Below are 25,786 nucleotides of genomic sequence, written 5' to 3' on the forward strand. Positions count from 1 at the left end.
CAGTTCCTTCACTATTAGAATAATCATACAAACCTGTGTGATATTGTGTGTGCCCTAAAGGCCAGATATAACAATTGGCGACGAAGATGGCAGGACGCAACACCAGATTAGAATTTTTGAAACTGGGGATTTTGACGAGTATGCGCAGAGACTACATTTTCTCGGAACTGGGTGAAATAGAAATAAAAATAGATTTGGACACATCTTGGATGCACACTCCAACAGTAGGGATATCAGCAAACGCACTGCGCAGCCCATCTGCGCAGGTCAGCCTGGCCCATCTACGCGCGGTCGACAAGAAAACTCATGAACACTTTCATTTTTTTGCAAAATAAATCGCGCGAAGAAGATGCACGGAATGGCTGAAAACTATGCTGAGGAATAGTAGCATCCAGAGACTCCCAAACAAATTCATGGTCCATCGCTTCTGACAATGGCAGCGAAGACATCAGGGAGCTGATTGCAGCAACTCTCTACCAAGCGCGATGCTGGTTACTCACCAGGGCAGGGCGCTTCCGTCGCGCAAGAAATGGCCGTGAGCGAGAAATGGAAGTCCGATATTGGAACGATCCAACCAGGGAAATTCCTTGAAAATTGGCCTGAACACCTCTTATACTGGTGTTTCACGATGTGCAAACTTTCAGAGAAATCGACCGGGGAGAACGTGGTGAGTTCGTGGGTCCTCGAGTATCGCGTATGATTTGAATGGTCTCGGGGACAGAAGAACAGTAATTTTACGACTCCCAGCGGTGCAAACAGACCGTGGCCATGTTTTCTTTGTCGGCCGCGATCACGTTCAAAAAATTGATGGCGCAATGCATGCGCAGAGGCCTGCGCAGTGCGTTCGCTGACATCCCTTCCAACAGCCTTCCAACTTGGAAGGTTCTAAATTACAGAAATAACATAAGGGGGAGGGGGGGAAGGTGAGCGCAACCAAGATAAGCACGAGCTGAAAGTCTCAGCTGTGAAGGACGTTGGCGAATGTTCATGCATGTCGATGACCACACTGGCAAGACCTTTGGACAATACAGTCAAACCACGATTCAGGAACTCAAAGCCACATTCCACACAACTTGCGTGGCTCAAAAGATGCGAAGATCAATAAAAGGGGAAGCTATGCGAACAAGAATCATGAAAAACCGAACGCCTCAGTAAAACAGCATTGTACTTCGACTATGACAAGTTAGATGGACAATAAGCAGCGGTAACAAGCAGTAGTTTCACACGACGATCGTTTCGCCGTATAGATAAAGACGGCTCATCAGGTTTGCAGGAATGGACTAACAGCTGAGACTATCACCTCGTGCTTATCTTGATTGCGCTCACCCTCCCCTCCTTGTGTTATTTCTATAACTTACAACCTTCCAAGCTGGAAGGCTGTTGGAGTGCGCATCCAAGATGTGCTAGAGCTGTTAGCCAGTTACCTGCAGAACGTCAGTACCGTCGGTCAGTGTCGTGCAATGTTAACGCATGAGCTGATTGTTTCCTAACTGGTGGTGTTAGTGGACACTATAGCGTAACTTGTAGATCCTTGGTCTTTCTATTTGTATAAAAATGGATTTGGTTGGTGTAGAGGAGAGTGGTCAGCGTTACTGAATGTAATGGTCCTTTTCTCCTAGGCCGGGATGTCTTGTTCAGATTTACTTTGCCATGGAAATATGTAGTCAAAGTGGGCACTGTCGGGCAATCCACTACCGATTTCGTTTAGAATTACCCGAACCTGTTTGACAACTCCCCTGTGGGTACGGGGCAAGGGGTGCAAGTAAAGCTTCATGTATCAGATGAACAACCGGTCTACAAATGGGCAAGATTAGTACCTCTAGCAATACGACAGCAGTGCATCAAGGCATTGAACAACCTCGTGGTTGATGGGGTGATTAAGAAAGTGACGCGTTCAGAATGGGCCTCCCCAACGGTACAAGTAGAGAAACCAGGAGGAGGATTACGAATGATAAAGCAAACTACAGTGGGACTATCAACAAGCATTCAGAATGTGAACAGTACTCACTCACCAGGAATTGTTGCACAAATTGGGGCGCAGGAGAGACGTTTACCAAACTCGACTTGTCTCAAACATACCGTCAACTAGAGGTAGCATCGGAAAGCAGATAACACATCACCATCAACACAATTTAGGGGCTGTACCAGTAAAAACACTTACTGTTTGGTTTCCACAGTGCCGTATCCATTTTTCAAGGGGTAATGGAAGTTAGTTGCGCTACCAGGGAGGGGGGGGGGGGTCATTGATGATGTTCTGTGTACCGGGGAAAATGATGAAATCCACGAGGAAAACTTGGACCGGGTACTCCATCGACTGGATGAGAAAGGTTTCAAGTTAAATTCGGAGAAATTCTGTTACATGGTTGAGGCACTATCTTACTTAGGTCACACAATTAGCTAGGTGGAGAGGTGTGAGATAGATGCGGAAGCACCCTGAGCCACGCCTATAACTTACTTCGTCATTATCAGACGAAAAATGCATCAAACTTTCCGCAGAACCAGGGGCTGCGACTGCGGGAAAGCAACCAATAGCTGCCACTGCAGCCAACAGCCATGTTCCCATTCCATGAAAAACATATTGAAATCTAACATGGCACGTCACCTTAAATCCTGTAAGGTTTACCAAAGTAATGAAATTTACATTCCGCTACGCCCTAGCAACAGTAGTGGTAACACGGATGTTGCCAACCCAGTCAGCCCGCCTCTTGAGCACAGCACTGTCGGCAACATGGTCACAGCTGAGAAGATGGAGCATCGCTCCCATCAAGTTTTACATGCAAGTAATGATGAACCGGATCAGGATCTGCCCAATAACAAATTGTACCTGCCAAGGTCTAGCCTTGCCTGGACAAAAGCAGACCAACAACTTGAGCAACGCATTAAGCGCCATTTTCCTTTGTCAAAAATCAAGAATGCTGACCCTGATGAACAATAGGCTCGTCCATATTGCACTTCACTGAGTGCTGGCCTGATCTTGCTCTGAAGAGCTTTTTAGCCTTCACCACTGTCGCTCAAACCCAGGCATCGGTCCACAGTGGCAGTCGCTTCCTTTTTCTTTTTCTTTCTTCTCTTACATGCTCCGTCTCTGCGTAAAAAATGGCGAGACGGTGTTTTACCCACCAGTTATTGGTGCGAATTACTTTCCTTCTTCGTCTTTTTCTTCTTCTTCTTAGTCCCCGAGATACAGTTTGCTGGCACTTGGTTGGCGGACTGCTGCCCAGCGAGGATAGTTGGGTACCCTTCAAAAGTTTTAATTCGCCACACCAGCTTCTAAAGGGCCGGCCGGGGGTGGGTGTTCGCCAACCAAGTCTAGCCTTTGTTCGTTTTTCTAGTCTACTTGCTTGTGCTGGCCGCGGAGGAGCCAGTCTATGTGTAGATTCTGAGACATTCAGTTGGAAGGTTGTTGGTTTGCGCCTTGGAGAAGTGTTGGAGCTAGGTGTCAGGTCGCCGAATGTCTCAGTATTCCTTGTCAGGTTTGTGCCATTTTGTCGCACTCGCTGACTGTATAAGATCTGATCACGTTGTGTGGACAGTTAGTCATAACCCGTAACATGATTGTCCCTCTTCTTTTCACAATAATTTAATTGGCTCACCATCCGAGTTTTCTCTTTTTTCTTTCTCCTTTTACTTTCTCCGCCACTGCCTAAAAAGAGGTCAAGACGGTTTTTTACTCACCATTTTTTTTGGTGAGATTTACTTTCCTTCAACTTCTTCTTGAAGGCGATCGCCAGGAGCAGCTCCGCCACCTAAAAGGCCTAGATATGCAAAGGGCTTGGACCAAATGGGCAGACACAATGTTCCAGGACATGATATGGCGAAAACTGTTATACAAGGGCTTTGGGAGACCGATATCTTTCCAACTGAACTCTATACTGAATACTCTGCCTTTGCCCGACAATCTGAGACGATGGGGCAGCTCTGTTGTGGACCGGAGATGTCCTCTTTGCCAGCACACATCCAAACTGAGACACACTATCACCGCCTGCCACTCCTCACTCCATCAAGGAAGGTACACCTGGTGCCATGACAATGTCCTCAAACAGATCGGTAAATTCCTCACAGAAGTAATATCAGCAAAGCAAAAGTCGTCATCTAGTCCACAAGCCAAGGTGCCAAAAAGTGACTTTTCGCTCCCGTTCAAGGGGGACAAAGGTTTGCCATGTGCAAATGATAGAGAATGCGTAGAGCTTTCAGGATCTGTGTCACTTGACCCAGAAACATGGGGCTTTGTTGACCAAATCGACGAAATACTTCTTGAAGAGTGTTACCATAGCAACCAAAGTGATAATTCGCAATTTAGGTATCTTGCAGATTAAATACTAACAGTGTTGCTTTGGAATGAAGTAGCCAAGGCCCAGACCTAGCTGTGTACAAATTTGCATGATGATCGGAGGTGTCTTACTACCTCAATAGCATTGCTTGGAATAGAACACAATAGGGTCAATACACGGAATGCAGTATAAGTCACATTTATTTATGGCTCAACATCCGAGTTTCAAATAATAATAATAATAATAATAATAAAATAATAAATTCTACTACTACTACTACTACTACACTGACCAACGGTACTGTATTTCTACAACTAGCTGGCTAACAACTCTAGCACATCTTGGATGCGCACACCAACAGCCTTCCAACTTACTATTTTATTATTATTCTTTTTATTATTTTGCTAGGGTGTTTCCCACAGCCCTATGGTCTTCTTACGGGAGCCCCTAGAAAGGTTAAGCATGATCGAATAAATGTGCGATAATCTGTACAAGAACGAACAGTGGAAGGCAGCATGTTCCACTGACCAGAACCTATGTAGCCAAGACGAGAAAAGCAGCTTTAGTGCAGGCAGAAGGCAAGGCCAGGGTAAAAGAGATTTGGGACCTAGTGACGGCAGAAGTGTGTCCACTAGAGGAGCGGGTATGGCAAATTTCTTGTAGGAGAGAGCTGCATGTGCCGCTATGGACAGAGCGAAGTACAAGAATAAAAAGCTTAAAATTGACTCGGACGGAAATTTGGGAGAGGTTGTAAAGGCTAAGAATATGTGAGGCACTGGTGAAGTTATCGAAACCAAAAACTATTCTAAGGCGCCTGTTAAATAGCCGGACATACTTATTGAAATAGTAAGAACTAAGGGTGTGGACGTAAGCACTGCTTGCATACTCCAATGACGACTGAATGACACTAAGATAAAAGCTACGCCGTGCGTGAAATGGCAAGAGATATCTTGACATGCGGTAGGCACCGAGTTTCCTGTTGACAGACCCAATCAAGCTGTCAATTGGTGACCCAAAAGTTAGGTGCTCGTCAATAACAATGCCGGGATAGCGTGCGGACTGCAATCGAAGAACATGGATGCCGTCAATGACGACACTGGCGGAACCAGGCACTGCTGCTGTCTGTCTGTGAGGGAGGAGGAACTTCGTTTTTGCTGGGTTCAGCGTCATGCGCATCCCTTTCAGGTAGGCAGACAGCTTGAGCAGATCTCCGTTCAACGTTCCTATGACTTCCTCAGCAGAGTCACCAGCTGCGTACATATTCACATCATCCGCAAACTGCATAACTGTGGAATTGTTCGCACAGGTGGGGAGACCACGGACATAGAGGCTGAATAGGACAGGCCCCAAAACGCGTGGCAGGCCCTCTGGTGCAATAAGCTGCTGCGTTCGATCACTCAGGTAGCTTTTAAACCATGCCAGAGCCGAGTCACCAATCCCACAATCAAATAACTTATTCACAGCAACTGGTGATTGACTCTATCAAACACTTTCCTGACATCAGCAAGCACTACGCCAACAACCTTCCCATTATCCAAATCTTTCATCCAGCTATCAATTATAACACAATTGCAACAGTCAGGGCCTCCTTACACGAATGATATCGTCTGTATGCAAATTGCTGGGGTGGAATGTCAGGATTCTCTTGGAAGGCTGTTGGAGTGCGCATCCAAGATGTGCTAGAGGTTTTACCCAGTTAGTTGTAGAACGTCAGTACAGTCGGTCAGTGTCGTGCAATGTTATCACATGAGCTGATTGTTTAGTAACTGGTGGTGTTAGTGGACAGTATAGCGTAACTTGTAGTTTAGTGGTCCTTTTTTTCTTTACTATAAATTTATCCTTGGCTCTCCATCTGAGTCCATTCTTGCACACCTGATGAGCCGTCCTTATCTATAAGGCGAAACGATCGTCGTGTGAAACTGCTGCTTGTTACCCGCTGCTTATTGTCCATTATTTATTATTATTAAATTTTTGATAGGGCGAGCCCCACAGGCCTATGGCATTCTTACAGGGTACCCTAAATGTGCCAATACAAGGTTACGGAAGCGGGAAACAGATGTGCATAGGCGAATCTAAATTGTCATAGTCGAAGTACAGTACTATTTTACTGAGGCATTCGGTTTTGCTTGATTCTTGTTCGCATACATGTAGCTTCCCATTTTATTGATCTTCGCATCTTTGAGCCACACAAGTTGTGTGGAATGTTGCTTTGCGTCCTTGAATCGTGGTTTGACCGTATTGTCCAGTGGTCTTGCCAGTATCGTCATCGACATGCATGAACATCCGCCAACGACGTCCTTCACAGCTGAGACTTTCCGCCTTCATGCTAGGAATCATAAAGTATCCTTCTAGTGTGCTTGACTACTTGTCAACATTTCCTATTTTGTGCAGGCTCCTTGTTTGTAAGTATTTTCTCAAATGTGACTTATAATTATTGCATTCCGTGTATTGACGCTATTGTGTTCTATTCCAAGCAATGCTATTGAGGTAGTAAGACACCTCCGATCATCATGAAAATTTGTACACAGCTAGGTCTGGGCCTTGGCTACTTCATTCCAAAGCAACACTGTTAGTATTTAATCTGCAAGATACCTTAATTGGGAATTATCACTTTGGTTGCTATGGTAACTCTCTTCAAGAAGTATTTCGTCGATTTGGTCAACAAAGCCCCATGTTTCTGGGTCAAGTGACACAGATCCTGAAAGCTCTACGCATTCTCTATCATTTGCACATGGCAAACCTTTGTCCCCCTTGAACGGGAGCGAAAAGAGCGAAAAGTCACTTTTTTGCACCTTGGCCTGTGGACTAATCATCCAGCGCTAAGAATATTGAGCAAACTGCCACTAATGGTGCATACATTACCTTCTGTAAACCGGGTCAAAACATCCCCCACAGCGAGTTACCTCAGTGGAAGGTCTGACCGATAGCTTTTTTTATCGGGATCACATTATTGGCAGCTTCTATCAGATCTGGACCAGAGGCTAGTATTCCCACGCTTTATTGCACTTGTCACGTGTCGTCCAGACATAGTTCTCTTCTCGAAGAAATTGAGAAGGGTGCTTTAGCTGGAACTCATGGTGTGTAGCGAAAAACGCATCCTCCAGTCCAGGGAGAAGAAGCTGTCACGGTATCGCCACCTCAAACAGGAGTGTGTGAAGAATGCATTACTGGGAAGACGAGGCCCTCATAGCGGAGGTGGGGGCTAGAGGAGCTATTTCCAGCAGCCTGGACGATTTGACACGAGCATTGGGCTGTAGTAAGGAAAAACATCGCCAATTAAGAAGGAACTGCAGAAACGCAGCAGTAATTCTAGCCATGTTATCTGGCTGAGGCAACGTGAGAAGGCTTGCCGTGACTGGCCATTGTTTTAAAAGTTACCAAGAAGCAGTTTGACGACACTTGGTCGGCGGACAGCCACCCAGCGAGGATAATTAGGTACCCTTCAAATCTTGGTTTCAACTCGCCACACCGGCTTCTAGAGTGCAGGGGGTTGATGTTCGCCAAACAAGTCGAGCCTTCGTTGTTTTTTTTTACTTGCTTGTACTACGCCGCGCTTGAGCCAGTCTATCTGTAGATGCAAACGCCGCATAGAGCTACTATTGCACAAAGCCCAAACACTACACGCTGCTATTCGCTGCACACTTTCGCTTCGCCTAGCTGCTGTTACCCAACCGTTTTTTTGGTGCGAATTTCTTTCCCTTCTTCTCATTATTATTATGATTCCTTATTCTCACCATGGTCGTTGATGATGTGGTGGGTGTTGTTGCTGCTGCTGTTGCCGTTGCTACTGCCGTGGCTGTAGTTACAGTCCCTCATGTTATCCGGGAATATTTGCTTGTGCCATTCTTCATCCAGTTGAATTTGTATGATGGTTTTGTATGTTTTATCGCAGATTTCGTTGCTGGACGGGTACCCTCGATCTCAGTTACCTTCGTCCGAGTGCAATTGTTAATTTTGCCCTGAATTGCTCTTCCTGTTTCTTTGCAACTTTCCTTCTCCTTCCTGCACCCCTATCTTCAACTCCCTTATCACATTCGCTCACTTGTAATTGGGCTTGTAGCCCGTGTGTATTTGCGAATTCAAATAAAAAATATACATACATACATAAAAGATTATCGATCGGAGGATGTATCCAGTGTGCTGACTGAGCGGAATACAAAACAACAAGACTTCGTCAAGGCTTGTTTGTTGCTACTTCAAGTTTCATGCTCTCGCTGATGATGATGCCTGGTGATTACGAGAGCATGAAACTGTTTTGTACATACCATCAACAGTCACAGTACATAACCCCCCAGAGTGTGCAACTCCCACATACCCTGCTGTCTCCACAGAATTTCAAGTTGACGTCATTATTTATGACGCAATGCTCCTTACACCAGTGATTTACAACATGCGTACGGGTGTCAACGCATCACACATTTTTCTTTGCAATAATTTGTACAGGATCGATCGGCTTCGTTCAACCACAGGTTCCGGATTCGTCTGATAATCCGTGTACAGTGCGCATTGCATCATCAAAATGACGTCAACTTGGAATTCTGTCGGGACAGCACCCATAGTCGAGTTGCACACTCTGGGGGAGGGGTTATGTACTCTTGATACCATTGATGATGGGTGTATTCTTTTTGTATGCATTGTGTGCTGTGCTTTGCGATTCTTCCATTCATATTGTTTTTGTAATTGTACGATTGTGTTTATTGCGCCAATTCTCCTGTACCTTACATTGAGGTTCAGCATAAACATTGCATTCTATGTGTTGTTTTTCCCGTACTAGAGGCTTCATAAACTAGGGTCTATGCAGCTGTTTGATGTCCAGAGTATCTTTCATTAGCATGTTACATACAATAATGGACTCTTTACTGTAAATTACATGTAATTTGCCCTTTCTAAGGAAAGCATTGCCATCATTTCGTGGAGAGGCCCGGAAAAATAATCTGCTGACTACTAAATATACACTTTTTATCTGATCGACACTATCCTACAACAGTTCCAAGCTAGCTCAAACTCAGTTCCAAGTACTTCAGAAAAAATCCAACCCAAACCTACCATGTATCAGGTTATCTAGAATGAAACACAGATAAAGAACCAATCAGAAGGTGCAACAGGAAACAAACTACCTGTTGTAACTGCGGTACATACGGTATGATACGGTACATACGGTATGATACGGTACATACGGTATGATACGGTACATACTCTATGATACGGTATGATACGGTACATACGGTATGATACGGTACATACGGTATGTACCGGTACATAATATAACCTAACCAGTTGATTATATGGGAAATATAAACCTGTATATTGGTTTATATTTCCCATAAAATCAACTGAGTAGGTTATATTATGCTTATACTGAGCTGATATACAAACTCCCCTCTCCCCCACAAGGGTAGAGATTGGAATTCCAACCCAAAACCATGGCTCGATGAGTCTTCCTTTCACCAACCTGTGCGGATCAAGTACAAGACTACCACTGACTCTGTGCAGTGCATGCAGTGCAGTCCCATCACACACTCTTTGTGACTTCAGCTTAGTACTGAAGTACTAGTTACATCGGAAGTAACAGCTATGCGCCAAGTTAGTAAGTTAGTTTGAACCTCACAGTGCTAGTGACCGTTACCGCGCGCAGATCTCACCGCGGGCTCTGTAAAAGAACCGTTTGCTCAATAGAGCCATAGAGTTCGTCTCCTTTCCAAAGTAAGAGTAAAATGAATCAGCACGAGCCTGTTTAATCGACTCCCAAACGTTTCTTTAGTTCTTCTGAGGACGACCACGAATCACGATGCCATTATTCAAGCAGCAGTTTCCAAGAACACTGGCAGTGCCACGGATTATGGCTGCGCATGTTCCGTCCGCTCTGCGAGGGACGCGGAAAGGAGAACATCGATTGGAAAACCATCAGTAGTGAAGTTCCGTCGCCCCTGCTATCTGCATTTTATGTCGATGCAAAAACGCAGGAGGAGCGGCACGCGGGGCTCTTCAGCCGCACATGTCGAGTGCTGCGCTTGACAGACGGAGTGCTGAAACAGCGAAAGAAGGACAGCCTCGAACGTCAGGTGCAGCACAAGGCACCTGTTAATAAGAACGACGTTGTATTCTTCATCTTTGACGGGAAAGAGTATAAGGTATGATACGGTATGATACGTTATAGTACGGTGTGATACGGTATGATACGGTATGATACTGTATGATACGGTAGAAAGTCCGTCTACTACACTACCAGTGCCAAGTGATGGACAAACTGTGTGACAATATTAAAGTTTATAACAGTAAGAAGGTGACAAGTTTGGCATCTGCAATGAAAACCATAACACTATCCATGCCTTACATGACTTGAGTTGTCTCCTGCATCTTGTACTATTTCTCCATATATGCAGATATATGGACAATGGAGTATCACTCAATCTTCGCCTTTGCGCTCTTAAGATCCCTACAGATTATTCAAGAGGCAACATCTTAAGAGGAGTTATTGTAAAGAATTATGTTTCTGCAAGTAAGTAACCCCTTTTAAAAGGCAACACACATTCCTGCGCATAGTGTTGAACTTTACTCATTCCCTTCCTGTAGTACACTTATCGGTCTGTTTACTGCAAACAGATTATCCTGGAAACCTTCTTCCAACTGAAAGAACGAACAAGGGATGAGAGTCCTGGTTCAAGTTCTGCTGGTGACAGTCAATTTTTTTCTTCAGACTTTTCTCGTTTGTATCTTTCCCTCAAACTAGTGAAAAAAATATTAAATTTATAAAACGCGAAGAATAGAAATAGAGTACATCACGCATTACGATGGTATGAACAAAAATTAATGGCAGTGTTTCTACGGCTTCTCCGCTTTGTCTGTTTTAGTTGTTGTTGTTGTTGGTTATTGTGACTGTAGAATTGCTACTCTACGTTCACTTTGTTGACGATTTGTTTACATTATTCAATATTTACACTTAAGGAAGAGAGTGAAGAGTTGGTGGACAGAACAACAGTAAACTGCGGGGGCATGTTACAGTGATAGATGATCAGTACAGCAAGTGAAATTCACCCAAGCTAGCAGTGCACTGTAACGTCACCGGAGAAATTACAATGCATGAGAGTGAGCTTGACCACTGCTCAATAGAGCTAACCAACGTCCCTTCGACTTGGAAGGTTACAGCAATGAAAGTCCCTGGTCCGAGTCCTGGCGGTGAAAATCAACCATTTCCCTCAGACTTCCCCCTTTTCATTCTCTTAATCTATGAATACTTGCTAACATTACAGCAATAACCAAAATTATAATCATCGGGGGTCTGTACTGGTGGTGCTAGGGATCCTGCCACCATGCTAAGCAGACAACCCGGCGTATGGCTCCTTGCTCTTCTCAGCCAGGAGAGACGTTATTCGTGAGAAAAGAGCATCGGCATGCTTGCCATAGCCACCAGAGGCCGAATGCGCAACCGGCACGAAGGAGAGATGCTCGACTTTGCGTCCGCGCTCTTCATACTTCCCGCGCTTTTCTTGTTCATGTCGTCTGTAGATAGCAGCGGGGGAGGCGCACGTTTCGTAGACGCAAAAGGGTTGAACACCCTTACATCGATAAAGATGCGCTCGACGTCAGCCGATGACAGGCTTACGTTATGAGCGACCTGCCTCAGGGCTCTGGCGGTGATGTCCCTCACCTCGTTATGGCGCAGCGTCGGTAAGCCACCAAACAGGCACGACAGGATGTGACTGGCTTTCAGCGGCTCGTTGCATACGCAGAGGCTTGGGAGCGGAGAATGTGTCCAGGAGTACTGGAGGCACAAGCCATCCCGGAAGTGTCTATTGGTGAGCGTGAAGCCATGACGGCTGAGGGTGTGGCAGGTCAGCCAGCTGGATTCAACCTTTCCTGAGGCTAGGTCAAGAAAATGGCCAGCTCTAGGTGATCCGAGCAAAGTGAATCTGACATAGACTTCCATGGTGGTTCAAAGGTTCCCTCGGTAACCCACACTTATGCCGTGACCGGTCGGCCCAGGATTAGACCCCAGCGCTGCGGTCCGACATGAACTAACTTACTCGCAAAATAATGCAGTGGTGACCACTTGGAGAGAGTCCACCAACAGAATTACCCATACGCATGCACTCGCATATACCTAGACATCCCTTAAATATCTCTCTCTCTCTCCCCCCCCTCTCTCTCTCTCTCTCTCTCTCTCTCTCTCACACACACACACACACACACACACTCACACACACACACACACACACACACACACACACACACACACACACACACATGCATACACACACACACACACACACACACACACACACACACACACACACACACACACATGCATACACACACACACACACACACACACACACACACACACACACACACACACACACACACACTGACTGTACTGTACTGTACTTGCTCACTGCCATGACTGGTCACGCGAGTCTCCCCAGAAGCGGGGAGAGAGATTCAAAAGGAATCTTAGAAAGATGACTCAAGTGGCTATTGAACTGCACAACGGCCGACGCCCCTGAAATCCCCATAACTCTGGGTGGACTTGACAATGATTCCACTTATGGGCTCACCACACCTCAGTAAGTGGGTGAGGACAAGGTGCACACACACACACACACACACACACACACACACACACACACACACACACACAGACACACACACACACACACACACACACACACACACACACATACACGCGCGTGCGCACGCAAGCACGCACGCATAGCAACTTGTGCTGGGATTACACCATTCAACAGCTTGCAAAACGGATGAATTGACCGCCACTAATTTTAGCCTGGTATCCACCACACAGCTGATTGAAGTGACTTTTTCTGGCCAGTGAATCCCTTTTTTTTATTTTCACATTTTTTCCACGGACACACACACACACACACAAAACACGCACGCACGCATGCACGCGCGCACGCATGCACGCACACAGACACACACACACACACATACTTCCTCTGTGTCATTAAAATTGTCGCTTCCCAGAGCGATTTTTCGAATTTATTTTGTCCACTCGAAGGGCTAAGAAATCAGCTAGAAATTGAGGCAGAGCATTGTCGACGGACCAAGCTATAGTTTGTGGCCTCCCGCTTCGCCGCACTTGCAGCTAAGGTCGACATCTTCATCAGAGTTTGAGGCAGACCCTTCAGCACTCAACAATACCCTGAAGAAGACGCGCGTTCAAATTCAGGTCAAGAAACTTAGTTTTCAAGCGATCCATGCCTCCCGGTGGCAGGCGATGAAGGCAATGAAGGCGATAAAGGCAATGAAGGCGATGAAGGCAAGCTAGCATTTTTCAAGTACACTGTAACGACCTTCCAGCGGGACAGGGTAAGCAGTTTCGCACCTTCTTTTCTTGGCAAGCGCTTCGCTGATTTTGTTGGTGTTTTCAGACTTGCTGCCTTCGCAGCAACATACGCCACAAGTAGCGCATTTTAGGAATTTGAGACTACTTTGCTCTTGCCATCGTCAACTACTGCATTTTGTATTCAGGAGAGATACCAGGATTCTTATACCCGAGCTTGCAGTCTTGATAAATGCCCACTCGAACCATGTGGGACGGCACGAACTCCAGAAAACGAAATGCGCTCTGGGGCGGAATAGTGCGGAGCGCGATGAATTTGCTTGGTGCGGAAGAGAGCTCCGACAAAGTCTGAGACCACCACGGCTTCAGTAACAAGTAGACATTGCGCAGGAAGGGTCGCACCAGTGTTCGAACACAGAAAACAGCGATTCCGAGAGTCTGACTAAGACGAGCCAAGTCCCAAATATTGCGATGTGCGAAGCGACAATTTTAATGACGCGGAGGAAGTATATACACACACACATGCACGCACGCACACACCGGCATTAAGGTTTACTTACATTTGCCAAGAAGGCAAATTTGTTCAATCAAGAGACGATATGAATGGAGAGAGGGAGAGAGAGAGAGAGAGAGAGAGAGAGAGAGAGAGATAGATAGATAGATAGAGAGAGAGAGAGAGAGAGAGAGAGAGAGAGAGAGAGAGAGAGAGAGAGAGAGATAGAGAGAGAGAGAGAGATAGAGAGAAAGAGAGAGCACAAGGCAAGAGTGACGAAAGCCAAAGCTTCCGCCTCAAGGGTGGAAGGCGAGCGAGAGACCTAGCAAGGCTGTAGAGGTAATATTTTAGTTGCGGCCATAGAAGCCCATGACCCCGAATTTGATGACCCCACTTGCAACAGTGTGTACCAATACCAATACGCGTACGAACTACCGCACAAATAAGGGGCGTTGATACACCCGCATGCAACAGTGTACCAAAATGCAGAATAAAGGCAGTTGTGAATCCGTTTATGGGAGATAGATAAATAATCAGGATGTGTTCTTTTATTCTCTAGCTTCTCGGAGAAGATGAAAAGAGAAGTCGGAGAAACTGGTATAATTCCAAAACGGGTCTGGAAGAATTCGGAGATATTTTGCACATGTCAGGCACGAAAGGGATCTCGACTTATGAATATAGTATGCACATATGCGTATGCAAAAAAAGGAAATGCGTGCACTCATGATCAACACGTGGCTTTTAGCAGCAGTTCGCATGCGCTGATCCCAAACCACGGGTATCTTCAAGTTTCAGTCACCTCTGAAGCTTGGAGAGCTTGAAGAGCTTTGGAGAGTCTCCTGAACACGGAGAGGATATAAAACAGCTCCCGAACCTTTCAGAAAATCTCCCACTTTTCGGAGAGGATTTACGAACGCACCATTATACACATAAATGAGTAGGGCTGAAACGATTATACCGAATAATCGGTTACTCGTTTGATAACTCTAACGATCGAGCAATCGTTTAGATTACCGATTACGATTAATTTGCGTTTTTAAATTTGTGTCCAGAAAGTACTGCAACCCTCCGTTTTGAGAAGTTTGAATCAGTTTCCGCTGGGAGTATGCAGCTGCATGGCCAGCTCTAGGTGATCCGAGCAAAGTGAGACCACCATTGGAGGCATCGATCTATTGCGAAGACTGTATTACAAACATGTCCTCAAAACTCCGTTGAAGAATCTACCCAAAAAGAAAAAAATGAACGGAGGGCTGGGCACATACACGGCCCCGTTCCGGACGCACAGCCAAGGAGGAGGACGCGGTTGTGTCCTCTGGCTTGATTGGCAAAGAAAACAGCAAGCAAAGAAATAGGGCAAGCGAGCACAGTTCAAACTTCTTGAACAACATGGGCAAAGCAAAACACGTTATAGAAAATAATGCATGATGTTATCAGTACACACGCGGACATGCAAAAAGGTCAAAACTGCAAAGCGAGTGCCGCAAGAAACAGCACAAATAAATAATAATTCAAGCCGCAAAGAACTTAAAAGGCGGATTTGCAATTACCGAAGAACAAGAATGTATTGTAGAGTTCCAGCGAAACTGCCAGAGGACGTTGGCACCCACCAGACGGGTAGTTGCTGCCCTTGTCAGAGAGGTAGAACGAAAACTGAAGCAGAGGAACCACCTTGCAGATAGTGAAACACACAAGGTAAGAATGTTCCAACAATGTCCAATTATGCCATACTGAGTAATATATAGGGTGAAACTTTTTTTTAAATAATATTCATACTCGGAAAAAATCAGAGTACCTGTTCATACATGGTACATACATTTACCTCCGGGATCTGCAGTTTCAGAGAAGCAGTCGGCAGATATTGATCTGCAGACTGTGACGTGAATATTTGTTCACAAGTAGAGAGAGAGCCCAAATGACCCACCAACCAATATACTCGAGAAAAATGACCGCTACTCGGTTCAATCCGGGTTGTATCATGCGATTTTAAGGCGATTGGTGTGCAATTTTTAGGAGATGAAGAATACTCGAACACTTCAATATGCGATTGGAGAAAATCAGAGTACTCGAACTCGGGATCTCAGCGCCAACTTTCACCCCTGGTAATATACATGTAAAGCGAAACCAAACACGAACAAGCGCAGAAAGTACCAACAGCCGGGCTCCACATCTCAGCACAAGTCGTCGCCTTACCATTCGGAGCTAAGTCGCATACTCGCCGAGAGATGAATCCTGCTCCAGCAAGCGAGATACTAGGCTAGCCGTGATTCTTTTGGACGAGGTGTACTGCTCAGTCGTATAAATTTTGGTTTGAAATTTGCATCCTCCTGATGAAGCCCATGCTTCTTTGGCGCTGGCGGAGGCTCACTTACCGATTATCTGGCTTGACTTTACTTCAACTGACAGAGTCGAATGAATAAAGGGGGTATTTATTCCCGTAGCTATGCAGAAGACGTTACTTCAGTAACGTCTGGCGCTAGCCAGGGTCCACACAGCTTTAATTTGGTATTTGTTTGTGTGTTTGTTTGTGTCACGCCTGGCGCTATCCGTATCTGGCGGCAAAAAAGCATAGGATGTTATAAAATTTTCAATTCTCCTATTTTTTTTAGGCATATCCTGGGATTCGAACCCGCACTATCGCCCTACATGCATTCCCCATACACTTGGCATTCATAACCATTCTTCCAAGTTGCTTCACGTTATTATCTTGCGTTTGAATGCCCTATTTGAATATTGCGGGCAGCTGTACGAGGTGAGTTGTAATAATTTTACATGAATGTAAAAAAGGCTGTCATTTCGTTACCCTGGCGAGTTTTGAAGTGTGGATGGTCTCATTCTGTCACTATTTGTGTCCTCTATCCACGTGTGGACTTCTTGATCGAACACCACAAACATGAGAGACACAGTGTGGGGTTGCTTTGCATGCATTTTTTCACCCAGAAAAAGTGTGTACAAAATTTTATCAAGTCGGTGAAATGGGGTCTAACATCAACAAATATGACCTAAATGTGTCAATAAGCTTGCAATGGGAAATCAAGATACATCTGAAGCAAGTCACATGCAGAGAAAGCAGACTGGTTTTGCAGGTTGCCCAACGTACTGGTTTCTGTACGTCGTTAACTGCGGTTCAAAACGGGAGGATATCTTTGACCGCCTGCCGGCATTGTAGAGCATGAGCACGCAGACCTTATCTTGTTGCTCCATTTCTTTCGACTTGCAGTGCATCGTCATGCGTGAAATAACCACACTAAGCGAAGATACCATCCATGATGCGCGTCAGCCGTCCCAGGACAGGGTGCCTTCGTGTATCTGGGCCACAGTGCATTTAACCGGCACATACTGACAATGTCGGGGCGTCCATACTCTCCAAGACAAGTGCAGTGACTCCTTCACCTGATTCATATACTTCTGTGTTGGAAGAAGACTGCAGACCACCCTCAATGGGTGCTCCGCCTTCAACACCCAACATACGTTCATGCCGCATTTCCTGCATTTGCACTTTGCCATCGTGAATCTCTACCAGCACTTCTGAGGTAGCAAGCTGAGTTTCATACGTAGACCTACTGAATAGCTAATTATTTACCTGTATGCCATAAGCATCAGCAGCTTCGGACTTGGATTTGAATCACCTTTCATTATAGTTGAGTGAAAGACACCTTTTGTCAAAATTGCAGTTTCTGACCTTCACCTTTTTGGCTAATCTCTTCTTCAGCCCTGCTACTTTGACGGTGTGACAGACTCATTGCTGGCATCGGTGACCAGCCTAGGGTTTCCACCTGCCGTAGAATATGCTTGCTGGCTCTTGGACGTCCTTCAAGCATCCATTGAGGGATATTTTACCTTACTGACCACAAATTCACGAATTTCGATCCATGATGGATATCTCACAAGGCTGTGGAAGAAGACAATTACGCTAAACGCTGCTGTTGCTTACAAACTACAATATAATGGCAACTCACTTGTCTGTCGAACTAACAAAAACACTTCATGGGAAGAATGCAATCGCCCTCGACAATGATATTTGACTCGATTTGTAAAATAATATGCCATGTAATTTTTTTACAAATCACCTCGTATGTGGCCAGCTGTGTTGGATGGTACGGTACGGTACGGAAGACGGTGTCGTATTACCCTCGATCGTACCTGTCCCGTACCTATCCCGTACCTATCCCGTACCGTACCGTACCATCAAAGACGGCTGGCCACAGTGCATATTCAAATAGGGCTTTCAAATGCAAGATCATAACGTAAAGCAACTTGGAAGAATAAGTATTTATGCGAAGTGTATCGGGGGATGCATGCAGGACGCGCGATAGTGCGGGTTCGAATCCCATGTTATGTCTTTTAAAAAGAGGAAATTTTAAAGAATTTAACATCCCTAAGCTTTTTTTTGTCTAGGTCATCAAGGCAAAAAAACATAGCGTAGGGCCCTGAGCTTCCAAGCTCTCTCGTTTCGGGCAGGTATATAAAAAAAAACTCAGATGGTGAGCCAAGGAAAAAACCCTCTTTGGAATTAGCACAAATATCCGTGGACCTTCCAAGTTGGAAGGCCGTTGTATGGCGCTATCAACCAATGCTGGAGCTGACTTTCTTGCTGTGGAATATAGCAGTACTCCTTTTCAGTGTTTTGCTAGATTGTGCACGTCTGACTGTTCAAAATCGGGTTTAGTTGGTGGACTCGATCGCGTAACTTGTTCCTACAATTTCCAATTTTTCACCGACTTTTTCAGTTTGGGTTTGAAATGCTGCGATAAGAGGTGGTACAAGCGAACCCGAACATGTAACTGTGAGAGTGAGGATGCAGCCATGACTGACCTTCATGAATTCGGTCTTGTGCTGAGAACTTTGGTGTTCTGCTGAAGAAATGGCCACCCCGGCTGGTCATGAGTGAGCGCAGCCGCGTTTCCGACTGATGAAGATGCAGCACCTATTGCAGACAAGGCTGATATAGTTATCAGATCTCTGGAGAGCAGAGGCGTCAGCATATAGAAGAGTGATACTAGTGCCCTAAATGTTGTTCAACACCGACACGCTTGGACTCCAGAGGCGTGCCACATGTTGATGTTTTGGTTTGAGTTTGGCATGTTTCGGATGCTGATGCTGCTCGACTGGACGTCAGTGCAGGCTCTTTGAACCACAGGCATGGCTGTTCGATTCAAATCTCAAGTAGCATGGGCGAAGGGGGTTCTGGTGCGAAGTTGAACCCACTTGACCTTATGAATGGGTACTTGAACTCCGGTTTGTTAATTAAAGTGGCCATTTGAAACCTGAAGTGTTTTAAGTGGGCCAGGTGACATGTAACTGGGTTAATGTCTAAGTGGTTTTGAAGTGCCGTTCCGCGACGTAAGTGCTTTTAAAGTGGTGGGTGTGGTATTAATAAGATTGTCTGGGATGTGGTTTGAAAGTGAATTATGATGTTCTTGAATATTCTAGGTATTGCCAGACGAATTAAAAGACTTAGTAGCCCTTCTAACAGTATGATCCCGTAGGGGTATTTTAGGATGTGTGTCTCATGGGTGAATTCATACATTATCACGCGACGTTTACCGGACCCTGTGATCAGTTAGCATCATGGATAATGAAGAACAATTTGAAATACTGTGTGCGTACAAGGAGAGTTAACGCACCGGCGTTGAGCATGACGATGCCCCTTGTACTGATGCCCCTCCTCCTACTCCAAACAATGACAAATGTTGGCATAATCATCAAGTTGTGAATGAGGGACACTTTGTGTGTACTGTATATGGGCTTGTTCTTGATAGCGTGTTTTTGCCCGAGGTGAATTTTTACGGACCCTCCAATTTGAAATGCTAAGCGGACTTTCCCTTTCACTGGCCCGAGCATGATCCACGAATGCACATTATTGTTGCCCTAAGCAAGACAAGAAGCGGCAGGGGCCGTGGGTTGTTAGCTGGGCAAGATTAGCAAAATAATAAACCACGGTCCTTGTTGTATATGCGCTTCCCGTAATTGCTCTTCTTGCGGCACTCGAGTGCCTGGAGTTCATCAGATATGGGCTTGTTTTGTACGAAGCCGCATTGGGGTGGAATACCCAGACGCCAACGATCACATTTTGAGCCCTAGTCCAGAATCCGCACGTGCGGATATCAGCGTGGGTAGCACCTTTTAGTGATGTTAAACTGATAATAGAGAGGTTCAGCACTACGTAAAGTTGAGCAACTTTACGTTAGCGGCCGGAAAAAACCGTGAATTTGCGAGTTTGCACTCCACTTACGGAAAGTTGTCTACGGAGAGTACTTAAATAGGGCTCTGATAACATAGCTGGTCCGTAAGTGGATTGCGGTACAAATTTATGACGAAGTTGCCAAGGGCAGCTACGTGATTTGAAAACTCTGTATGGCGGAACCCAGAGGCGCATGCAGTTTACGTAAGACTTTCCGTAGATCGTAATAACGTTATGCGGAACCTCTCTATTGATTAAAAAATAAAGGTTTGTCTCTAGTCTGTACGTAATAATAATAATTATTATTATACAGGGCTCTGAATTCAGTTCCGGCGAGCACTCTCTCGTTACTTGCTCTGAGTGCAAAGGTGATTGTGTGTACACAATTGAATTTGTTTTGTCTTCTCTCACATAGATCTGACTGAGGCCACTTGCCAGCAAAAGTGTAACATCATTTCCTCCCTGGACAATTGCTCTCTGTGTGCCGGCTATCTGTTCAACTACACTTGCCTAGGTGAGTAGTGGAATAGGACTTGTACCTACTCCACAAAGACAGTGAGGAGGCTCAGTTCCATGTAAGAGATGCAGAAAAGTGGGAGATACACGTCAAGTTCATGCAATGGACCCACGTTTGCGATGTTGTGTGTGGTCACACGGATTCAAAACTTGTGCAACCAGAAACGCACACACCTTTTTTCCAGACCTCAACATTTGTGTCATCAATGTGTATGGCGCATGTTGTGAGCTGCATTTGGAGTGAAAAACGTGTCACTGGCTTTCTAGGGTCAGCTTGGTCCCATGCCTTAGATGGTTATAGCTTTGGCCAAGTTTGGTATTTTGATACCTCACGAACAAGCACTGCCTTTGAACTTACTGTATTGCAGGCAAATACGTTCATGCTCTTGGTGTGACTGGAAAATTCTTCTCTACAATAAGATGCGTCTTGTGTTTCAACGTGACTTGTGGTTTAGATCGAGATGAGTGTCTACATCAGACCCACAATTGCAGCTCCAATGCTGCCTGTACAAACACTGTTGGGTCCTACAACTGCACATGTGACTCTGGGTTTTCAGGTGACGGCAAATTCTGCAAAGGTATGTTACAATTGGCTTCTATTCGAGGTACCCACGTACCCAGTCTATACGAGATGTACATGTGTTTCTGGCGTAAAGCCGGGTTTTTACCGCCGCTTCATCCCTGGTTTTGCTCAGCGCTCCGCTCCACTGAATGTATTGCCAGGCAAGGGTGCCAGCTTCACATGGACTAAGAGTAGTAATGCGGCGTTGACACCTATGAAGCGGTCAACTACAACAGCCCCAGTGTTTAGCGTATCCTGACTTTTCTGTCTCGTCTGACAGCCTTGTTCTAGATTCTAATGCAAACTAAGTGGCCAATGGAGCTGTCCTTTGTGAAATTCACGGTGGCGAGGAACACCCCCATTACCTTTAACAGCCGGATATTGATGAAGGTAGAGAGAAACTATAATGTGTCAAACGGGGAAACGCTTTCCCTTGTGCACTTTGCCGATCAGTTCCAGCACTATTTGCTATGTCGGAATTTCGTTGACCGTACCGATTACACTCCAATCACTGCGTTAATGTCCGCTAAGGAAACACGTGGCCGCAAAGCTCGGTAGGTGGAGCAAGCCTTGGACTATAGCTTCATTGCTGTTCACCGGCCGGGTCCGCAGTACCTGAATCCAAATGGTCTCTCGTGTTCCTTGTTGTCGGAGGGGCATCAATCCCGTCTCGAGACTTCTGCTGAGCAGCCGGAGGAAGCTAGTTTCCCTGCCACAACGGCATCTATGGTTGTCGCGACTCCTGTATTAGCTGGCCTTTCCGCAACTGAGTTGGCTGACGATGAACACTGATGATAACTTACGTAATAACAAACATGTACTTTGAGAGTCTTGTGTGCGGAGAGTATCCGGGTTACAAATGCTCCCGTTTTGTAATTTAGACATCATGTACAGACACGGCCTTTTAACTTACTGTATTGCAGGCAAATACGTTCATGCTCTTGGTGTGACTTGAAAATTCTTCCATACCATGATGTGCATGTTGTGTTTCAACGTGGCTTGTGGTTTAGATCGAGATGAGTGTCTATATCAGACCCACAATTGCAGCTCCAATGCTACCTGTACAAACACTGTTGGGTCCTACAACTGCACATGTGACTCTGGGTTTTCAGGAGACGGCACATCCTGCAAAGGTATGTTGCAACTTTTGTTTTATTCGAGTCACCCAAGGTGAAGAAAGGTGCCATAATGTGAGGAATCCAACGGACCTTATTCACAATGTTTGCTGTGTATTCATAGCTGCTCCTCAACCAATATTGTATTCTCTATACCCTCCCATAAAATTTTGCTGTTTCTGCATGCACCACCGCATTTGTTAGCACTGTACACGCTTCCTGCTCTCCACGCTGGTCTGGAACTTTGGACAATATGATTCGCAAGCTAGCCCACAACCACTCGGCCAAAGCACTGGCACTCAGGAGCAAGAATAAGAGAACAAGTTGGTGGCAGGGTTTTGTTTAAAACAGAAGAAAACACATTGGAACGAGTTATGAAGTAACTGTCCACGACTCTAATAAGATAACAAGCAGCCAGAATGGGCGTTAACGGGGATCTCTTTCAAGTATTTTATTGGCTCAGTTACGGATGCATTCTATATCAATCCTTTGTCCTCAAGTCCTGATGAGAGATTGGTGACTGCACTTGCGGGCACAGCGCAAACAACGACGAAGAAGATATGCTCCCCTGTGATCGAAACTGGGCCAGCTGTGTTCTTGTCGGTCGGTCTGCCACGCTGGTGACGTAGGCGCGTTGCTGCTTCTGACAACATCTAAAGGGTTACATGTTGTTTGATATGGGCGCTCAGGGGCTCAGCGATTCTACCAACATATCGGCCATCGCAGTGCCGACATTCAACTCAATACATCATACACCTTTAGTGTTTATAAAAATAAAACGACCAAGAAACTACACATTACGATATAATGTCCAATATCACCACCAGTTACTAAACAATCAGCTCATGCGATAACATTGCATTCAATTATTTATTTATTTTGATAAATTAATCCTTGGCTCTCCATCTCTCCATCCATGTCCATTCCTGCACGCCTTTAGTGTTCATTCCCAATAATTTTAACTGTCTCACCTAATTGTGTTACGTGTTATGTGTTACTTAGGTATCTCCCTCTCGAGTTCAACATTGCGATGTAATTCGAACTAATAAAGTGATTACACGGTTTGATGTACAGATAAAACCGGGAAAGACTAAACAAATTGACAGTCGCAGCCAGGGCTCAGTACAGGGACCTTCGCTTGAGGCCAGCTATGCTGAATGCACTTCACGTAATAATAACTCCCCGGGCCTTTTCTTTGGTATAATATTATAATTTAAAATAGAGGAAATTACATCGAACCGAGTTTTGAAGCAACTATCAACGACTATAACAAGAAAATAACAAAACGTACACAAGCTAAGTGCCGCGGCAACAAAGAATGCCGACTTTCACAGGATCATGACGGTTCTAACATGACAATTCGGTCCAACTGCAATTATTAGCGGCAAACACCACACCAACTTACTTGGGTGGGTCAGCATTATGAGAGATAATCAAAATGTGGGACGCTTTGCAAAACGAATTGTACAAAACCGGACGCCATTACCTGACAGTACTCCTCATGCATGACAGTATTGTGGACAAGTTGACTTCGAAACCAAATTGTTTCACACAACGTACGTTTCGCCGTATTGATTGTATGGTCCCTCCTATGATTCACGTCATTGTGTTTAAACCTGGCTTGTGGTTTAGATGCAGATGAGTGTCTATATCAGACTCACAATTGCAGCTCCAATGCTAACTGTACCAATACGGTTGGGTCCTACAACTGCACATGTAAATCTGGGTTTTCAGGTGACGGCACATCCTGCAAAGGTATGTTACACATTGTTTTGATTCATAGTATCCAAATGAGTAAGGTTACGATAATAAGAAGAGTCCAATGGAGCTTAGTGGCCAAAGGTCCAAGGTTACCAATAGTATTTTCAAAACGAAACGTTTTCGTTTTGGGGTGGCTGGGTTTCAAGGAGTTTCGTTTTGAAAATAATTATTGAATGCAGATGGAGAATTCCCAGTTATTTCTGGGTGTCGAAAATTGACATCAATATTTTATTGGAATTCGTTTAGCCTGCAGAAAAGGTGGGTGGGTGGGTGCTGAAAAGTACTAATACTTTTCGTTTTGCAAAAACTATTGGTAACCCTAGACGGCCCCTTAATCGTGTAAACATCAACGTAGAGAGTTGAGAGTTGTTTGAGCCGACAGCTGGGGATACTCTGCTACCTGCTTGGTGTCTCGATTATGAAATTCGGTTTAGATTTGGCTTAGTCATGTTTAGAAGAGTATCTCTTTGTCGTTGTTACTATAATCGAGTGCACATTCGCACTACAATTCTACGAGTGCTAGTTTGAAATTACGTTACGAATTGTTACGTTGTACAAGGTTACCAATAGTATTTTCAAAACGAAACGTTTTCGTTTTGGGGTGGCTGGGTTTCAAGGAGTTTCGTTTTGAAAATAATTATTGAATGCAGATGGAGAATTCCCAGTTATTTCTGGGTGTCGAAAATTGACATCAATATTTTATTGGAATTCGTTTAGCCTGCAGAAAAGGTGGGTGGGTGGGTGCTGAAAAGTACTAATACTTTTCGTTTTGCAAAAACTATTGGTAACCCTAGACGGCCCCTTAATCGTGTGAACATCAACGTAGAGAGTTGAGAGTTGTTTGAGCCGACAGCTGGGGATACTCTGCTACCTGCTTGGTGTCTCGATTATGAAATTCGGTTTAGATTTGGCTTAGTCATGTTTAGAAGAGCATCTCTTTGTCGTTGTTACTATAATCGAGTGCACATTCGCACTACAATTCTACGAGTGCTAGTTTGAAATTACGTTACGAATTGTTACGTTGTACAAGGTTACCAATAGTATTTTCAAAACGAAACGTTTTCGTTTTGGGGTGGCTGGGTTTCAAGGAGTTTCGTTTTGAAAATAATTATTGAATGCAGATGGAGAATTCCCAGTTATTTCTGGGTGTCGAAAATTGACATCACTATTTTATTGGAATTCGTTTAGCCTGCAGAAAAGGTGGGTGGGTGGGTGCTGAAAAGTACTAATACTTTTCGTTTTGCAAAAACTATTGGTAACCCTAGACGGCCCCTTAATCGTGTAAACATCAACGTAGAGAGTTGAGAGTTGTTTGAGCCGACAGCTGGGGATACTCTGCTACCTGCTTGGTGTCTCGATTATGAAATTCGGTTTAGATTTGGCTTAGTCATGTTTAGAAGAGTATCTCTTTGTCGTTGTTACTATAATCGAGTGGCACATTCGCACTACAATTCTACGAGTGCTAGTTTGAAATTACGTTACGAATTGTTACGTTGTACAGCAGGTACGAAACAATTAATATTTACATACTCACCGGTTTTCGTTTCGGAGTCCCGCGCTGTGACTCAGCTAATTTCTATTTCGTT

The 25,786-nt window shown here is 45.0% G+C and overlaps 1 long non-coding RNA gene across 1 annotated transcript; it reads left to right on the forward strand.

Annotated features, from left to right (window-relative positions):
• The first annotated feature begins 10,660 nt into the window (after positions 1-10,660).
• LOC135820957 (uncharacterized) lies at positions 10,661-21,334 on the forward strand. Its single transcript, XR_010554225.1, has 3 exons — positions 10,661-10,770; positions 20,662-20,760; positions 21,218-21,334. It is a non-coding gene; the product is annotated as an uncharacterized LOC135820957 (long non-coding RNA).
• The last annotated feature ends 4,452 nt before the right edge of the window (positions 21,335-25,786 follow it).

The sequence above is a fragment of the Sycon ciliatum genome, chromosome 7 (assembly GCF_964019385.1).
Source record: "Sycon ciliatum chromosome 7, ocSycCili1.1, whole genome shotgun sequence".
Taxonomy (NCBI): Eukaryota; Metazoa; Porifera; class Calcarea; order Leucosolenida; family Sycettidae; genus Sycon; species Sycon ciliatum.